We start from the raw sequence: 18333 nt of genomic DNA, 5'->3' as shown, positions 1-18333 counted from the left end.
AACGTATGATCTTCGTGTGGAAATTGGTAGGCAGGATTTACTAACTTCGACTGGGAGAACAGAGGGACTGCAATCGGCCATGTCATTTTCAAGACAAACGTCCAGGCCTTAACCAGTTTAGGGAAAACCTATATCTGGATCACTGGAAGGGGTTTGACGCACTACCCTCGTGAATGTAGGTCCAATGTCTTACTTCAGTGACTGGCTTGTGGTCCCCAAACTGAATTATCTCACTCTAGGTGGTTGACTTGTGGTCCCTGAACCAAAGTGTCTTACCCTCAGTGTTCAGCTTGACGTCCTCAGTCCAAATTGTCTTGCCCTCAGTGACTGACTTTGGGTCCCCAAACTGAATTGTCTTACCTCGCTGATTGACTTGGAATTTCCAAACTGAATTGTGTTCCCCTTGTTGACTGACTTGACGATCCCAGACTGAATTGCGTCACTCTCGGTAGTTAACTTGGGTTCCCCAACCAAATTGTCAGGTTCTGAACGAACTTATCTTATCCTCAGTGATAGACTTGGGGCCTCCAAACCAAATTGTCTTACTTCTGTTGATTGACTTGGAATCACCGAACCGGATTGTCTTACCCTCGATGGTTGACGGACGGAGTAGTCTTACACTTGGTGACTGATTTTGGTTCCCCAAACCGGAGCATTCTAAGACGCAATAAGTTTTCCAATTGTGAGTGCTTCAACCCTGTTGCAAGTAAAGGAAGTGAACCAAAGGGCCGTTAGCAAACTGCGAACGGAATTTCGATAGGAAGAAGTGAGTATGAATTATCAGACTGGGATACATGGGTTTTGAGAAGCCTTTTCATTCAGGATTTAGTCCTTGAGAAACAAGCCCCTGAAGCAGTCTCTGTTAGCACCCTGAATGTTACAGCTTCCTTTAAATTTCATCAAGATTCAAACTGAAATAAGGAATCAGACAAGGAGATTACATACGGTCAGATCCATCCTAAGCAAATCCAGACAAAGTTTTCAGGTCCTTAAACTGGGAAAACGAAGAAGGAAAGCCGGTTAATGACACACAGTACATGAGACGTCGCTTTGCAGATAATAATGTACTACTTCCCTGTAGTCCACATAAACGTCAACAACGAATGGAAAGTTCGAAAGTACACATGAAAATCATTTTTAATAAGAATAAACAATGCATAATCAACACATCTCGTAATGAAATCATAAAAGCATTTCATGGATATCTGTATTTATCTTATAGTGATGGAATGGTCATCATTTGGTTTGCCTGAAATCGTTACTTCTCTGCTCTTAATATGCAAATTACTGTTCCCTTTTATGAAAAATGAGCCATCTTGTCTTATTAGTATGTCTAAAGCTGCTGATGCTCGTTGTACCGGCTTGTCATTTTCTTTCCTGTGCGTTCAGTAATTTTCATTAATGGCGATGGATAATGAACATATTATTTGTATTTTACAGAATAGGAAGTTGATGACAGCCAAATGGAATAAATACACAAAGGCACTGAGAAGGGATGAGAAAAGTAATATTCCCATGTCTTATATATATATTTAAAGAATAGAGAAACATGCGTGCTTCTTTCAACTGTGGATCGAAAAAGAATAATAAACAAAAAATTTTGATTGCAGATTTTATTGTAGAAAGTAATGTGGTATCTGAAGGTATCTAAGTACCCTTCAAGATACTACCTTGAAGTGACGGTAACATTCCTGCTATGAGATAAAACGGTAGGCGACGTGACATTTCTTTAGCACAATGGACGAATGTGAAGTTAGCGTAGCCGATGAAAGATGGGACGGTTCGCATGTGCATATAAGTAAGCGCAGAACGTGTGCGTATCTGCAGTAGACGGCGATATACTGAGTCTACATAATTGAAACAGAAAATTGACAGGGGTGAGCTATGTGATAATGGAAGTAAAAACGTTGTAGTAAACACAGGTCCGCAAATGAACCTTTTGGAAAATAACTATGAATGCTTATTTACAAGACACAACTGTAAAATCCGCAAATCAGCCTTTACCGAAATATCTATGAATGGATATTTACAAGGAGTATGAAATATTGCCGTTCCTAGTGAAAATGTATCTGAAAAGTAAACTTGTCACCCACTCTCACTCCAGCACTGAGATGCCACAAGTGTTCAGGTCGTTTCACACATAACAGCAACGTGTTGGTGATGGGGTAGTTTTTGCCATTTGAAAGTTAGCCAGCGCTCGTCAACGTGGCGCTCTGGATGTTCAAGAAATCTCTACCATATCAAACAGAGGTACAGGATTTAGACACGTTATTGTAGACGAGAAGTGTCTCCTCACAAAACGTAACTGACGATATCTTCTCCTGGAGATTATTTATATGATCTTAAGCGTTACTTTAACCGTTGTTCGAGTCTAAGAGAAGGGCCTCAGGAAAAAACATTGGTATTATAACTTAAAAAATTAGGCTTTGCAGTAAGTTGAGTCAGCTGCAGAACACATACACGATTGTTACATAATTTTAGCCACTCACTTTGCTTACTGCATAATTTTATTAAAAAAGCGATGCAAATACATACCCACAGTAGGCCGCACGTGGATACCAGGACTGCGGATAACACACTATAAAATTGACATTTACAACGAGGTAAGGCTACGACATGTATTTCGTCTAAGGTAAGAAGAATCTTCTCTGAGCTCTTCAGTTTAGATGTTGTTTAACCTAGAGAATGAAACACCTAGATACGAGGAAATGTGAGTTGGACAGACATAGCGTAAAATCAATGAGCAACATTAAAGAAGAAGTTGATACTCTAGATTCATAAGGCGTTGCTGTTGATGATACAGTTAATAACATCATACACTCCTGGAAATGGAAAAAAGAACACATTGACACCGGTGTGTCAGACCCACCATACTTGCTCCGGACACTGCGAGAGGGCTGTACAATCAATGATCACACGCACGGCACAGCGGACACACCAGGAACCGCGGTGTTGGCCGTCGAATGGCGCTAGCTGCACAGCATTTGTGCACCGCCGCCGTCAGTGTCAGCCAGTTTGCCGTGGCATACGGAGCTCCATCGCAGTCTTTAGCACTGGTAGCATGCCGCGACAGCGTGGACGTGAACCGTATGTGCAGTTGACGGACTTTGAGCGAGGGCGTATAGTGGGCATGCGGGAGGCTGGGTGGACGTACCGTCGAATTGCTCAACACGTGGGGCGTGAGGTCTCCACAGTACATCGATGTTGTCGCCAGTGGTCGGCGGAAGGTGCACGTGCTCGTCGACCTGGGACCGGACCGCAGCGACGCACGGATGCACGCCATGACCGTAGGATCCTACGCAGTGCCGTAGGGGACCGCACCGCCACTTCCCAGCGAATTAGGGACACTGTTGCTCCTGGAGTATCGGCGAGAACCATTCGCAACCGTCTCCATGAAGCTGGGCTACGGTCCCGCACACCGTTAGGCCGTCTTCCGCTCACGCCTCAACATCGTGCAGCCCGCCTCCAGTGGTGTCGCGACAGGCGTGAATGGAGGGACGAATGGAGACGTGTCCTCTTCAGCGATGAGAGTCGCTTCTGCCTTGGTGCCAATGATGGTCGTATGCGTGTTTGGCGCCGTGCAGGTGAGCGCCACAGTCAGGACTGCATACGACCGAGGCACACAGGGCCAACACCCGGCATCATGGTGTGGGGAGCGATCTCCTACACTGGCCGTACACCTCTGGTGATCGTCGAGGGGACACTGAATAGTGCACGGTACATCCAAACCGTCATCGAACCCGTCGTTCTACCATTCCTAGACCGGCAAGGGAACTTGCTGTTCCAACAGGACAATGCACGTCCGCATGTATCCCGTGCCACCCAACGTGCTCTAGAAGGTGTAAGTCAACTACCCTGGCCAGCAAGATCTCCGGATCTGTCCCCCATTGAGCATGTTTGGGACTGGATGAAGCGTCGTCTCACGTGGTCTGCACGTCCAGCACGAACGCTGGTCCAACTGAGGCGCCAGGTGGAAATGGCATGGCAAGCCGTTCCACAGGACTACATCCAGCATCTCTACGATCGTCTCCATGGGAGAATAGCAGCCTACATTGCTGCGAAAGGTGTATATACACTGTACTAGTGCCGACATTGTGCATGCTCTGTTGCCTGTGTCTATGTGCCTGTGGTTCTGTCAGTGTGATCATGTGATGTATCTGACCCCAGGAATGTGTCAATAAAGTTTCCCCTTCCTGGGACAATGAATTCACGGTGTTCTTATTTCAATTTCCAGGAGTATATATAAATATGAATTTGGGTGCCATTTGTTTTCATTTCCATTTTAATTTTAATCCGGATGGAATTCTGGAGGTTCACGTCATTGTGTTTGATATCGGGCAGCTCATAGAAGACGGAATATTTGCGAAATGACTCGATAAGATCTTAGTCATCCGTCTTTCTGATAAGTAAACCAATAAACTATAGAATGAGAAAAATTTGCAGTATTGGCGAGCAAATTCCAGCCTTCACCTCTGATGAACAGAAGTCAGCATGGATCCATGATCCAGGCACCTGTGCAGAGGCCCATACGCAGCAACATTCGCTGAACGGTTGTTGAGAAGAAACTGCTGGTAGCCGCTTGGTTCATCTGGGCGTTCAGTTGCTCAACAGTTGCACATATATTCGCCGCAACATATTTCCGCAGCTGATGTTTACCTCTGTTATCTATGGCCCGTGGTGCACAACAGTTGCCTCCCCGCCAGTTTTGGATATGATATTTTATCACGCAGAGTATACTTTCAGTACGGCGGCACATGAACAGTTTACAAAGGTAGCGGATTCGGAAATGCTTCCACTCTTGGGCTGAAACTCAATGATTTTGCTCGTCTGGAGATCAGACAATTTGTACTGTTTTCACACACATTACGACCACTAGTGCTCTGTTTTCTGCGTGTGCGCCTGCGTCTCTGCCCCCCCCCCTTTCCACCCGCTCACACTAACATGGTTTATACACTTCAAACACTGCACTTGTTGCACGCTTGATCTTAACTAGTGTAACTGGACCCCACGGCATACCACAACTTTACATACTGCTCCCTTCCCATACGGTCCCGAGATCATCTCATATTTTGTTTTATCTTGGTCTCCGTTTATTCATTTCTTGGCATGATGATAGTGGCTCCATCTAGTAGTAAAAAATAAGATACAAGTTTCTCTTTCCGAGAGAGAGATAGGTCTCATAAGATTTGTTGCTCACCACAGCCCAGTATGAATGTCCTCATAACATCCATTCACATGTGTCCAAATTTTCCCATTACAGTGCCCTGATATCCTTTCCCTTCTTTTTTTCCTTATTATAATTCATCTTCTCCCTCCTACTTTTTCCTCCACCTCTTACCCCTTTCTGTTGACTTTCTTCATTTTTTTTTCCGCCAGCCGCAGAGTTGCGTCATCACGAAAATTTTGCCCTGGGGACAGTGCGATACCCTAGTTACGCCATTGATTGCATGGTCATGGAAGAAAGATGTCAACAAGAAATCAAAATATCACTGTACGCAGATGGTGACAGCACTGTTGTCACCGATCCGTTCACGCGACGAAAGAGTGCGAATACACCCAGTCACATTCTGAGAAGAATATATTTAACTTCGCAGGCAGAAGCACGATCAGGTCACCGGTGTGTACGAATCTACACTTACAAAACATGGGCTTTGTACACGGTCCAGGAACATTAGTGCGTTCACCTGTCAAAAGCCTCAATAAGCAGCTTTTGCAGCGCCGGCTTACAGGAAGGGAGACAGTGAGATTCTGGAAGGTACCGAAAGGGATATGGACCCATGAGGACTCCAGTGCCCTGCCCAGCTGCGCCAGGTATCTCGGGTGAGGATCCACAGAACCAACAGCCTGATCGAGGTGGTCCCATACTTTCACGATTGAGTTAAACGCCGGGGAGTACGGTGACCAGGGGAGTTCGGTAGACTCATCCTCGTGCTCTTCGAACCACGCAAGTACACTACAAGCTGTGTGACACGCTGAAGCGTCCTGCTGATAGATGCCATCGTGCCGAGGAAAAGACAAACTGAATGGTTCGAGTGGACATGGTACCCAACGATATACACATACCTGTGATGATCCATTGTGCCTTCCAGAATGTCGAGATCACCCAGGGAATACCTCGAAACATTTCCAATACCGTAACGCTCCCTCCTTCGGCCTGGACCCTTCCGACGATTTCGCAGAGCCGTACACGCCAATGACCACTGTCAGATGGAGCGCAAAATGTGATTCACCTGAAAAGGTCATCTCTCTGAGCCGGGCGTGGCTCGTGTTTCCGCCATCATGTATTTTACACATTGTTTTTAACGTACTTCCACCCCACTACATTAATTTAAATAAATACCGTCACTGAGTTGCTGCTTTGCCTGACCGTGACCGGCGCTAGCAGCTCATACCGATATATTCCCTCTTGTAGTATCTTTGCTCGAATGCTATTACTTCCCGGCCGTGGTGTGTCGTAAGCAATTTCGGGCTGCGAGTTTGGGGTGTCAGTCAGTTGGAACGTGTCTGGAGCGCAGTTGGACCTACCAGTCGGGGAGTTGCAATGCGGCACTAGTGCAGTCGGGTTGGAGCGGCGAGGTCTGCGTCGACATGGCTCGCCAGACCATTACCGCTCCTCATCACTTCAGCCAGACCACGGTCTTGGTGGATCGTCTGTCGGTCGTCCTACAGGACGACGCATTTTGGCTCGCCGATCGTTAATGAATCGGATGTGTGTGTGTGTGTGTGTGTGTGTGTGCATCGACCCCAGATTTGTCTTCGTGCATGCTTAGTTACTGTTGGGTATCGTTTAGGTCTTCGTGCAAGGGTTGTCAAGTTGTCTGTGTAGTTGGTGTTATTTCCTCTGACGACTGTTTTAGCCGTTGTCGGCATTCTGAGGCGAGTAGGTCGGTTGCTGCGGACCAGGGAAGTTATCTCCGCGCAGTGCAATCGGCTGGGTCCGCTGGCGGTCCCTGTGCAATGTCGGAGCGTGAGTGGAGCTGTCTGATAGCTACGAGCTTCGTTACTCACCGACCCAGGACGTCAAAGTTGAGTAGTGATTTCAACTACCCAAGCCAGGTACATTCATGTTGTGTGGTTCGTTTCGGTGGCTTGCTGTTGGGGAGGATTTCCTGTGAGCAACACCGAGTGTTCTATTGTTGAAATTTAGCCGCCATGCGGTGCAAATAACTATATTTGTTCGCTACAAATTCAAGTGCACCAGCGGAATTTGCTAACTTTTGGCCGTTAGTGTTCTGGTTACCTGCCCTGGCCACTAATGCAATTTCAGGCAGCGTCTTTTCCTCACCTGTTTTTGCTGTCCAACATGATGTGTAGTTATGACAGCTAATACATATTTCAATGTGGATAATCAAGTTCGTAAACTTTTGCGTTTGAGTTCTCATGTACCGACTGGTGGCAAGCAAGTCGTTTTGTCCGTTGGTCCGTGACTGTTCCCCTGGTTGGGTTCCGACGGATCAAGTGTAGTTTCGCTCGCCACCTGTCTCACCTAAGTGAGCGAGGGCAAACCAACTTCCCTGGAGGATTCTGAGTGCCGTTTTATTTATTGTTCTTCTCGTCGATGTTTAATTCTCTGTTTATAATCTATCGTAGCCAATAATTTAAAAAATTCTTGCTTTTATGTATTTTTTCAAATCTGGAACATCAATTGTAGGCCTTCAGCCACTTAAATTCTTATTAAAAAAATACATTGTGGCCTTCTGTCTTTGAAAGGTTATAGTAATTTATTTTAAAATCTTGAAAATTTCATTGTGGGCCTTCAGCCGTTTCTATTGCATCTTGTTTATGTTCGCCTATTCACAATTGCTTTAAGACTCTCACTGTGTGTGTATATGTTAATTATTTTATTTGCAATTTTAACTACAGTAGAGCGTCAATTATCCGAAGTAATTGGGGGACATGGGTGTTCGGAAAACTGGTTTGTTCGGATAATCGAACTGTACATGTTTATTTGCCAAAAAGAAGTACTGTTCAGTAAATTTATTCATAAAAACAGGCATCTCTTTTAGTATTACAAAGTAACATACAAAGGTAACTTCAGTAGGAATATATAGTAATAATCTCGTACTTGTTCTTCATAGAAAGGACAACACGTTTACGTTAAGCATTTTGTATCGTCAAGTTCACTTCTTCACGCAGCAGTACACAAGTGGTCGTAACAGAGAACAGAAGGTGACTGTATGCACCGTGTGAAGCTCTTCTTCGGGGCGCGCAATCCTTCAAACTGCGCGGAGCGGCACGCCTCAACTCTAAGCTGGCGCAGCTGTTGCTGTGAACAGCTTTAATACTGCCGCTACTTCTACTGCCAGTGCTAAGCCGACAGAAGTGTGCTGATTGTTGAAACACAGCGACTGACTGCTTGGCCGGTCAGCAGCGCCTTGTGAAGGCCCAATTAGAAGCAATGTTCCGCCAGCGGTGCCCCTGTGCGGTGACTACTGTGGGGAACTTGGTTTGGGAGTGAGGGGGATGATGGACGGTAGTGTGGGAGAGTAACAGGTGCGAGCGAGTAGTTTGGTTAAGCGATCGTTCGGTTGACCGACGTTCGGATAATCGACGCTCTACTGTACATGCTTTTACCACTTGAGATTTGTCTTGTTGCTTTAAGATTTCTTGTTTGATGGCCTTCAGAATTAAAATAACTGCCTTTTGAAACCTAAAGGTTTGGCTATGTGCCGTTTTGGTTTAAAGGTGTTATTAAATTACAATAAATCACAATTTTGAGTGGACCTGACCGACGTCTTATTTGGCCCTTTCCACAATCCTAATCACCTGTTCTCCCCAGCAGCGTTTCACTGTCGCCACTCAGTAGACGTCCTCTTGCGTTACTGGTGTGCAAATTCCAGTCTTCGTCTCCAATGAAGAGAAGTCATCATGGGTGCATGAACCAGTTGCCTGCAACACTCGCTGAATGGTCTTTCAGGAGACAACGTTGGTAACCCCTTGGTTTATCTGCGCGGTCAGTTGCTCAACAGTTGCACGCCTGTTCACCCGTACACAACTCTGCAGCTGGTGTTGCTCCCTGTCATCTACGGCCCGTGCTGCAAACACTTACCTCGGCGCCGGTTTTGGATGTGGGATTTTGTCATGCGCAGTTCCGCCTCACTTCCACGACACGCAGACATTTGCAACACATTCGCACTATTCCGTGGCTTACATTAGACACAGACAGCTGGGGTACACTAATTCCTTCCGGGGGGGGGGGGGGGGGGTACGGGGTGGCTGAAGGAAGGGCATCCGGCCACCCCCTAAACTTACCATGCCACATCCTATTAAACATGGCCGACCCTGCGTAACTTGGGACAAAGCTCAGGCAATGAAAGAAAGAATTAAAGAAAGTGTACTTGAACCAAGGCGGCAAGTGGACAGTTTTCAAACATAACTGTTTCGGAAATGCTTCCACCCTTGGCCTGAAACCCAATGATCGTGCTCTTCTGGAGGTCGGATAACTCGCAGTGTTCTCGCATTACGACTGCGACTGCACTGTTTTCTGCGTCTCCCACCCCTACTTCCCATGATACACACACATTTACACGCACGCAAGCAAGCACACACACACACACACACACACACACACACACACACACACACACACCAGCTGTCCTGCCACCTGCCGTCTGCGAGAGTTTCAAATGGCTCTGAGCACTATGGGACTTAACTACTGTGGTCATCAGTCCCCTAGAACTTAGAACTACTTAAACCTAACTAACCTAAGGACATCACACACATCCATGCCCGAGGCAGTATTCGAACCTGCGACCCTAGCAGTCGCGCGGTTCCGAACTGCGCGCCTAGAACCGCTAGACCACCGCGGCCGGCGTCTGCGAGAGGACACTGCACGTTGACACACAGGGTGTTACACAAAGGTACGGCCAAACTTTCAGAAAAGATTCCTCAGACACAAATAAAGAAAAAATGTTATGTGGACATGTGTCCGGAAACGCTTAATTTCCATGTTAGAGCTCATTTTAGATTCGTCAGTATGTACTATACTTCCTCGATTCACCGCCACTTGGCCTAGTTGAAGGAAGGTATTGTTGACTTCGGTGCTTGTGTTGACATGCGACTCATTGCTCTACAGTACTAGCATCAAGCACATCAGTACGTAGCATCAACCGGTTAGTGTTCATCAAGAACGTTGTTTTGCAGTCAGTGCAATGTTTACAAATGCGGAGTTGGCAGATGCCCATTTGATGTATGGATTAGCACGGGGCAATAGCCGTGGCGCGGTACGTTCGTATCGAGACAGATTTCCAGAACGAGGGTGTCCCGACAGGAAGATGTTCGAAGGAATTTGGTCGGCGTCTTAGGGAGCACGGAACATTCCAGCCTATGACTCGCTACTGGGGAAGCCCTAGAACGACGAGGACACCTGCAATGGACGAGGCAATTCTTCGTGCCGTTGACGATAACCCTAATGTCAGCGTCGGAGATGTTGCTGCTGTACAAGATAACATTGACCACGTCACTGTATGGAGAGTGCTACGGGAGAACCAATTGTTTCCGTACCATGTACAGCGTGTGCAGGCACTATCAGCAGCTGATTGGCCTCCACGGGTACACTTCTGCGAATGGTTCATCCAACAATGTGTCAATCCTCATTTCAGTCCAAATGTTCTCTTTACAGATGAGCCTTCATTCCAACGTGATCAAATTGTAAATTTTCACAATCAACATGTGTGGGCTGATGAGAACCCGCACTCAGTTGTGCAATCACGTCATCAAGACAGACTTTCTGTGAACGTTTGGGCAGGTATTGTTGGTGATATCTCGATTGGGCCCCATTTTAGTCCACCTACGCTCAATGGAGCACGTTATCATGATTTCATACGGGATACTCTACCTTTGGTACTAGAACATGTGCCTTTACAAGTACGACACAACATATGGTTTATGCACGATGGAGCTCCTGCACAACAGATTCGGTGACCGATGGATTGGTAGAGGCGGACCAATTTCATTGCCTCCACGCTCTCCTGACCTCAACCCTCTTGACTTTCATTTATGGGGGCATTTGAAAGCTCTTGTCTACGCAACCCCGGTACCAAATGCAGAGACTCTTCGTGCTCGTATTGTGGACGGCTGTGATACAATACGCCATTCTCCAGGGCTGCATCAGCGCATCAGGGATTCCATGCGACGGAGGGTGGATAGATGTATCCTCTCTAACGGAGGACATTTTGAACATTTCCTGTAACAAAGTGTTTGAAGTCAGGTTGGTACGTTCTGTTGCTGTGTGTTTCCATTCCATGATTAATGCGATTTGAAGAGAAGTAATAAAATGAGCTCTAACATGGAAAGTAAGCGTTTCCGGACACATGTCCACATAACATATTTTCTTTCTTTGTGTGTCAGGAATGTTTCCTGAAATTTTGGCTGTGCCTTTTTGTAAAACCCTGTACAACACAGGTAGTGATGATATTAACATGCAGCACGTGATACGCGCACGGTGGTGAATCTCCCGGCACGTAGCAAGTGGACAAACTTGAACTCCGCAGAAGAAGTGGCCAAGAGGCCGGGCACAGAGAGCCGTGGCAGGTGATCGATCCAGCCTTGAAGGCCAATCAAGTCGGAGACGGGATTCAATCAAAGTGGCCGTCCGCCCTTGTCTGTCGCAGCGCTCCTCGCCGGCTGTCCTTTCCGCTGCTTCATTTATCACACCAACTTCATAAAGATGGCAGGTCCGTTCCTCGGCGGGGCAGAGACCGATATTGAACTGCGGGGAATCCTTCAGGGCGGGCGCGAGCCGGCTTCAAGGAGATATTTTACTCACTTGTCACTCTGACTGACGTGCGCGGCATTATTCATTTGTCGCAGAATATTCTCGGTCTGAAACTCAAATAAAGTTTCGGTATTCACAACCGTACCTTCCGCGGAGGACAGCCATGTCGAGACGTATTTCACAGTTGGCTCCATCTGTAAAAGTCGTATAGGTAACAAGTCAGAACGAGATCGCATTTCAGAGTGCAGTAGTATAAAAATTTCCACAATTTATCAGATGTACGTGTTCTGATAAGTTCAATACGTTTTAGGAATATATGCTGATGTTACATTCATCAAATCATTTGACTGATGAGGTATCACACTTTGTTTATACTCTCTGGCTTTGGAATATTTCTCTGTGCTTGATCCAGTTATTCCTGCGTGAGATCGCAAAATACAGAACTGTGGTATCATCGGTATTCTGGTGATGGAAATGATTCCAATGGCATGCAAAAATATTGCTTCATCACATGATCGAACCAAAAAGTTCTCTTTCAATATCTTAAGTTAAATCCACACTTAACACGTTGCCGAGAAACGAAAAAAATAACACCCTTTACGTGAATTTCGTTTTAGTCACATATTATGTAATTTGTAACACGTTACGATCAATGGTACATAAACGTTTGGACTTATTGTCTTGTAGCATTGCAGAACCATGTACAGCCGCCACCACATTCGAGAAATGAAAAAAAAGAAAAAAAAACGGTCTTAACCAATACTCGCAGATCGAATCTAATCGAAGTTTGTCCATCTTGATAGGTTATACAAATACCAAAGAATCATTTAAAAATTGGTACGTAGCCAAAAGAGAATACAATGAAAGCAAAGTAACAGGATATTTCAAACCGTCCAATGGCAGTAGAATCTGATCATTCAAACAGGTTTTACTGAATCTCATTGCTGTAATTCAGCGACACTTTGTATTGCATTACTTTTACACTCAACAGAACAGTTTTGGATTTACCGATACTGATGATGTTAATCGCGCTATCCTCATAGATTCTCGTACTTGTATATGCATCTGATATTAAACAATAACTGTGCCAATTTATGAATACTGGTTTAAAATTACTACACTCATCAATGTATATTTTGTGTTTTATGTAGTGTGTCTCTACTAAGATCCTTCCAGAGCTTTTCCTTTGGCCTTTCAGCAGATAATTGCAATTTTGTTTTTGCCACTGTGTAAATCGAATGAGCCCATACAAAATTATGCTTATTATGTGTACCTCGAGACGTCAGAATCAAGGGGAAATGTCGATTTGGACACCGATAGCAGAAAAATGCTTTGTTTGACTGGAACTTCATCTGCTAAATATATAACGCGTGAATAGTATAACGCGCAAGAGTATTTCGAAGCTACTACATCAAAGGACGTATAAAATTCTACAAAATATTTTGTTTGTACCGAGAAATAAAGAGCTTTCACCGTTGACACTGCCGTCTCACCGAACGTGTTGGCCAGTATTTGTTAGGGCTGACACAAAGCTGCATATGTCCACCGAAACACCAATGGTAACTCTTTCGCGAGACAATTCTCTCTCTCTCTATCTCTCTCTGTCCGTGTTTGGATGTGTTTGTGAATATATCGACAGGCTTCCGAATGTGTTCAGGTTGTGATTGGTTTCCTTTTGGTAAAGAAATTATCACCAACGCCAACCAGTAACTTTTCTCCTTGACTTGGCCGACATCGACGAGTTTGTCTATTACGGTCTTTTCTGCGCCAGTGACTCGTACAGGTGCTGTACCCATAGCACTTCTCCGCGCTAGAGGAAATTCCTCGACAGTAATTACGATAGGTAATCATGAAGTTTTAATTATCCCCTGAAAAAATTATTTTATTTGTTTCACTTCATCTGATTAGGGCTATCAGGCCCTCTCTTGCTTCGGATCAGGATTTAAAGACACATACAGTATATATTACATCATAGTTACCTAAGAAATAATTTTAGTATGACAACTGGTATTAAAATGCTTTAAGTGTGTGCAGTGGAGGTGTGAGTAAATTGTACTGTTTATGAACTAATACAGTTAATACTGGCATTACTTGTGCTACTGCAGCTGCAGCCATTTGTAGTGATAACGGTAACAATAATCTTCTTCTTCATCTACATGATCAGGCCCAGTGGACCGCACGCGGCTACAATTTTCCTCCTCCACTGCATTTTGTCCATTGCCGCTATCCGCCATCCGTCCACATCTATTGATACTTTGTTTAAATCTTCATGGAGGCCATCCCTCCAACGCTTCCTGGGTCTCCCTGGGGGGGTAGGTGTGAAATCCAGGATCTTCAGAGGCCATCTCTGATCTTCCATCCGGACCACATGGCCGGCTCACCACATTCGGTTGGCTTTGACCGTTCCTGCTACGTTGGGCTGCTGTTATAGTTCCTCAAGCTCTTGGTTATGTCTGACGTTCCATTCCCCTGTGTCTACATCCAGCACAGGACCGAAGATCTTCCGAAACACTTTCCTCTCAAAATCGAGGATCTTATGGAGGTCCTGTTTCCAGATACTCTATGAGTCACAGACATAATCAACAACATGCTGGTTCAGGGTTTTGTATAGTCGAATAATAATAACTGAATCCTCTCTTTCGTTGTATAGTAACCGAAATATTTATTTTTATTGAATCTGAGTTATTTAGATGAGTTATTAAACAATTAAAAGTTAACTTCCGATCGCGCACAGAGTGATGGGCTGACTGTCATTTATTTGAAGAATTTCACAGACTACATTGCAGCAAACTCTCTGACTTTCAGCGAGTAATTTGACGTGAAAACTTAATTACGACGAATACAAAGTTGTCAAGAGATTTGTTTATGAGTGCTTGAAATTAATACTAATTAAAAACAAATAGTGTTTGTTCACCGAATTAGACTGAGCTTGCTTAATAACAGGACTTGTGAATAAACAATTATCAAGCTTCGTTACGTCTGCTATTATTGTTTCAAGAGATTTTAATGAACTTTGTGACTCGTCCTACCAGTTTTAAATAAAATTAACTGAACACTACCCTGGAGATCAAAGACATCATAAATTGCCAACCTAATAAACTATCATTTAGCAACCACGAAGGGCTAAAAAAAGAAGGAGGAGCCACATAACCTAATAACAACAACAACTACTACTACTACTACAACAATAATAATAATAATAACGACAACAATTGTGGAATTAATAACAACAAAGACAGTTGCAGATAATAGAAGGATTTTTAGGTCTTCAAACTAGATGTTTTCTAATAAAGCGAGTTTTGAGAAAAGGAAACTTAAGGAGACTACATCGACTAAGGATTCAGGGAAATAAGGAAGATGTGCTTGGAAAGAGGAATGCGCAAGGAATACGAGTGATTACATGCACAGTGGTAATCCTATTGTTGCTTTAGTCGATATGTCATTACCTTTATTCTGAAGGTAGAGACGTCATTTACTGGTGTCAGATAGTGTTGGAGGTTGTTCCAGAGACGGGTTCATGTTACTGGTAAGGACTTCGAGAAATTGGCTGAACGATGGAGTGGGACAAAAAGGGTTTTGCTCTTTTAGGGGGCTAGTGTTCCTTCCGTCTTATTTAGCAAAGAGCGTTAAGGCCGAGGAAAAATATGAGGGACAGTGTTGATTGATAAGACAGTACAGGAGACAGAGGGTATGGAAATCTCTGTACTTGTTTGCACGCAGCCAGGATAGCTGGGCATATGACTGTGAAACGTGATCACAGAGTGGAACATCATAGATATAACGAACACAAGCATTGATAATCAGTTCCAGATGCCGTGAGCTTTCCTGAGAAAGGCGTTGACGGATAACATCGCTGTAATCAATAGGCGGGAGTATAAGATTTTGTACAAGCTTATTCTTCAGGTCAAGAGGGGGGAAACTTTTTTCTTTGTAGGACATAGAGAAATGCTGACGCCTTCATGCACATTGTAGTTATATACTCAGTCCAATTTAGATTTTCATCTATTGTTACTCCTAGACTCTGACGATGGAGAAAAGTTGATATTTAACCCATTTAGTGATAAAGATGGTAGGGATTATTCCCAATATTTCGGGATAATTAGCGTAGAATGATCAACCAATACCGCTTGAATTTTGAATGCGTTGAGCTTTAACCCTGTGTCATGCGCTCTTTTAGACGATGCACACAGTTGGGTATAGAGATTCTCGATATCTGTCTTTAGGCTTATAGGTATAACACTTTGGATACATCGGCGTACATGTGGTATTTGCAATAGGACAAGACTGATGTTAAATAATTTACGTAAAATGAAGAGAGTGCAGGTACCACATACCGATCCCTGGAGGACGCCTGTTCCTTTCTACCTCCATTATGACATGATTGTGCAGAATATGTCGCACTGGTGGCGATACAGCAGGAATGAGCGAGACCACTGCACTGCATTTGGCGAGAAACGTAGGTTGCTATGGCTCTAAGCACTATGGGACTTAACATCTGAGGTCAGCAGTCCCATAGATTTAGAACTACTTAAACCTAAGTAACCTAAGGACATCATACACATCCATGCCCGAGGCAGGGTTCGAACCTACGACTGAAGCAGCCGCGTGGTTCCGGACTGAAGAGCCTAGAACCGCTCGACCACAGCGGCCGGTTACACTGCTATGTTTTGGACGTAAAATGTCACAGTCGACGGCTTGAAAGGCACATGAGAGTTGCCTCTTGTGCATACATGGAAAGAATCAGGTCATCCGTTACCCTTATTAAAGCTGATGTGACGCGACGTTCACAGAGGCCTAATTGGTATGCGTCTAGTAGGATTATAGCTAGTTTGCTAGCTGGTTTGTTAGCAAGTTCGTTAGTTAGTTAGTTTGTTAGCTGTTAGTTAGCAGGTCGTGGATTGCATATTCTAAGGCCTTGGACATCTCAGGAGGAATTCAAATTGCTTGGTAATCAGAGGATGCTGTGACTGCATCCCCTTTAGATAATGGCTTAACTATTCCCCGTTTCGAGGCCTCAAGGAAAATAGTTGTGGTTAAGGAGAGTTGAAGATACCTGTTATAGTGGGTAGTAGTGAGTCATTAATGAGTTTCATAATTTGGACTGTGATGTCATCGTGTCCAGCAGATGCTGATCTGATACATAGGTTGGTTCTTTTTTTGGTATTTAATTATTTACAGTCCAGCAGTCATGGCACACAAGGATCCCACAGTGCCACAGTACCGTATCACGCAGCCACAAGAACTCACAGGATGTGTCCGTGGCACTACTCTGAGTGCCTTTAAAACAGGATGTTGCAACGCCATTAATGTTAATGATGGACGTACGAGAACCAGAAGCGGGATCTATCTGATAGATTGTGGTCAGCCGTCCAGGGCGACTGCAATAAAGGCGTCTGGAGGAGGCCGTTAGCGGAGTTTTATGGTCGGCTCACGAGGCGCGGGGAGAGGTGCCGGCGTAAGCGCGCCGCGTCCATATCTCAGACGGGCGATCGGGCCCCGCCCAGAGCTGAGGCAGCAGGGACCACTGCCGGCAATTGGCACTTGTCACGTGGCCCGCCCCCGGCTGACGGATGCGTGCCACCTTGCGCAATTACCCGTCTCTCGCCCGCGCCGTGACTCACGTCGTGCTACATGTCACCCTGGTCCCCAAAGTCTCCGGAGACGACTTCGCTCGTAATTCTCTCCAGCCAAAGGGCTGTTTGTTACCTCAACAAGATGAGCCCTTAATTTAATCTGGTGCGAGTGCTAGCTCTTGGATAGATAAAGAGAGAAATACAGGCGATTTTTGGAGGATGATAGAGGACCCGAAAATATGTTCTGCAATAACGCAGTTGTACTCGTTTAGTCACAACAGAACTTTGTTGATTAGTAAGCAAAGAGACAGACCAGGGTAGCTTGGCACACTACAGAATACCAATAGACAGCCAGTTGAATAATCAAACATATTTACCCATCTTCTGAGAAACAACTACGAAGAACATAACAAGCATATCCTATTTATGAATAAAGTTTTGTATCCAGCCTGGGAGGAGGCGCGTGGGTGAGGAACAGGAACAGGAAAAGTTACTAATGGTTCAAATGGCTCTGAAAACTATGGGACTTAACTTCTGAGGTCATCAGTCGCCTAGAACTTAGAACTACTTAAACCTAACTAAGGACATCACACGCATCCATCCCGAGGAAGGATTCGAACCTGCGACCGTAGCGGTCGCGCGGTTCCAGACTGTAGCGTCTAGAACCCCTCAGTACCCCGGCCGGCAAAAGGTACTAATCTCTCGGTACTGCAGATACAGTTAAGGCACCTTTACTAGCGGATAACATATGGAAACATATTACATGACTTGTAAGGTGGTGCGAAGTTGAAGCGAAGTGTCCTGGCTGTCTGCACCGGATGAAATGGGCTGAAGCATTCGAGGAGCTCGTAGACCTCGACAGCAACAGCTAGAGGGCGCTGTCGTCAGTGTCTCTCGTAGTGCCAACCTAGGAGAGCTGAACTACGTTGTGGCATCGTAGCTACCACATAAAGTCTTTCGTCAACTCAACAGTAAACTATCTTTCTGATTGTCCGTGGCTCCCGCAGACCTCACTACGACATCGTTAGCAACTATCCCTGACGA

The sequence above is a fragment of the Schistocerca gregaria genome, chromosome 1 (genome assembly GCF_023897955.1).
Source record: "Schistocerca gregaria isolate iqSchGreg1 chromosome 1, iqSchGreg1.2, whole genome shotgun sequence".
NCBI classification, from domain to species: Eukaryota; Metazoa; Arthropoda; class Insecta; order Orthoptera; family Acrididae; genus Schistocerca; species Schistocerca gregaria.
The sequence above is the reverse complement of the archived record's forward strand: the minus strand, read 5'-3'. Positions refer to the sequence as shown.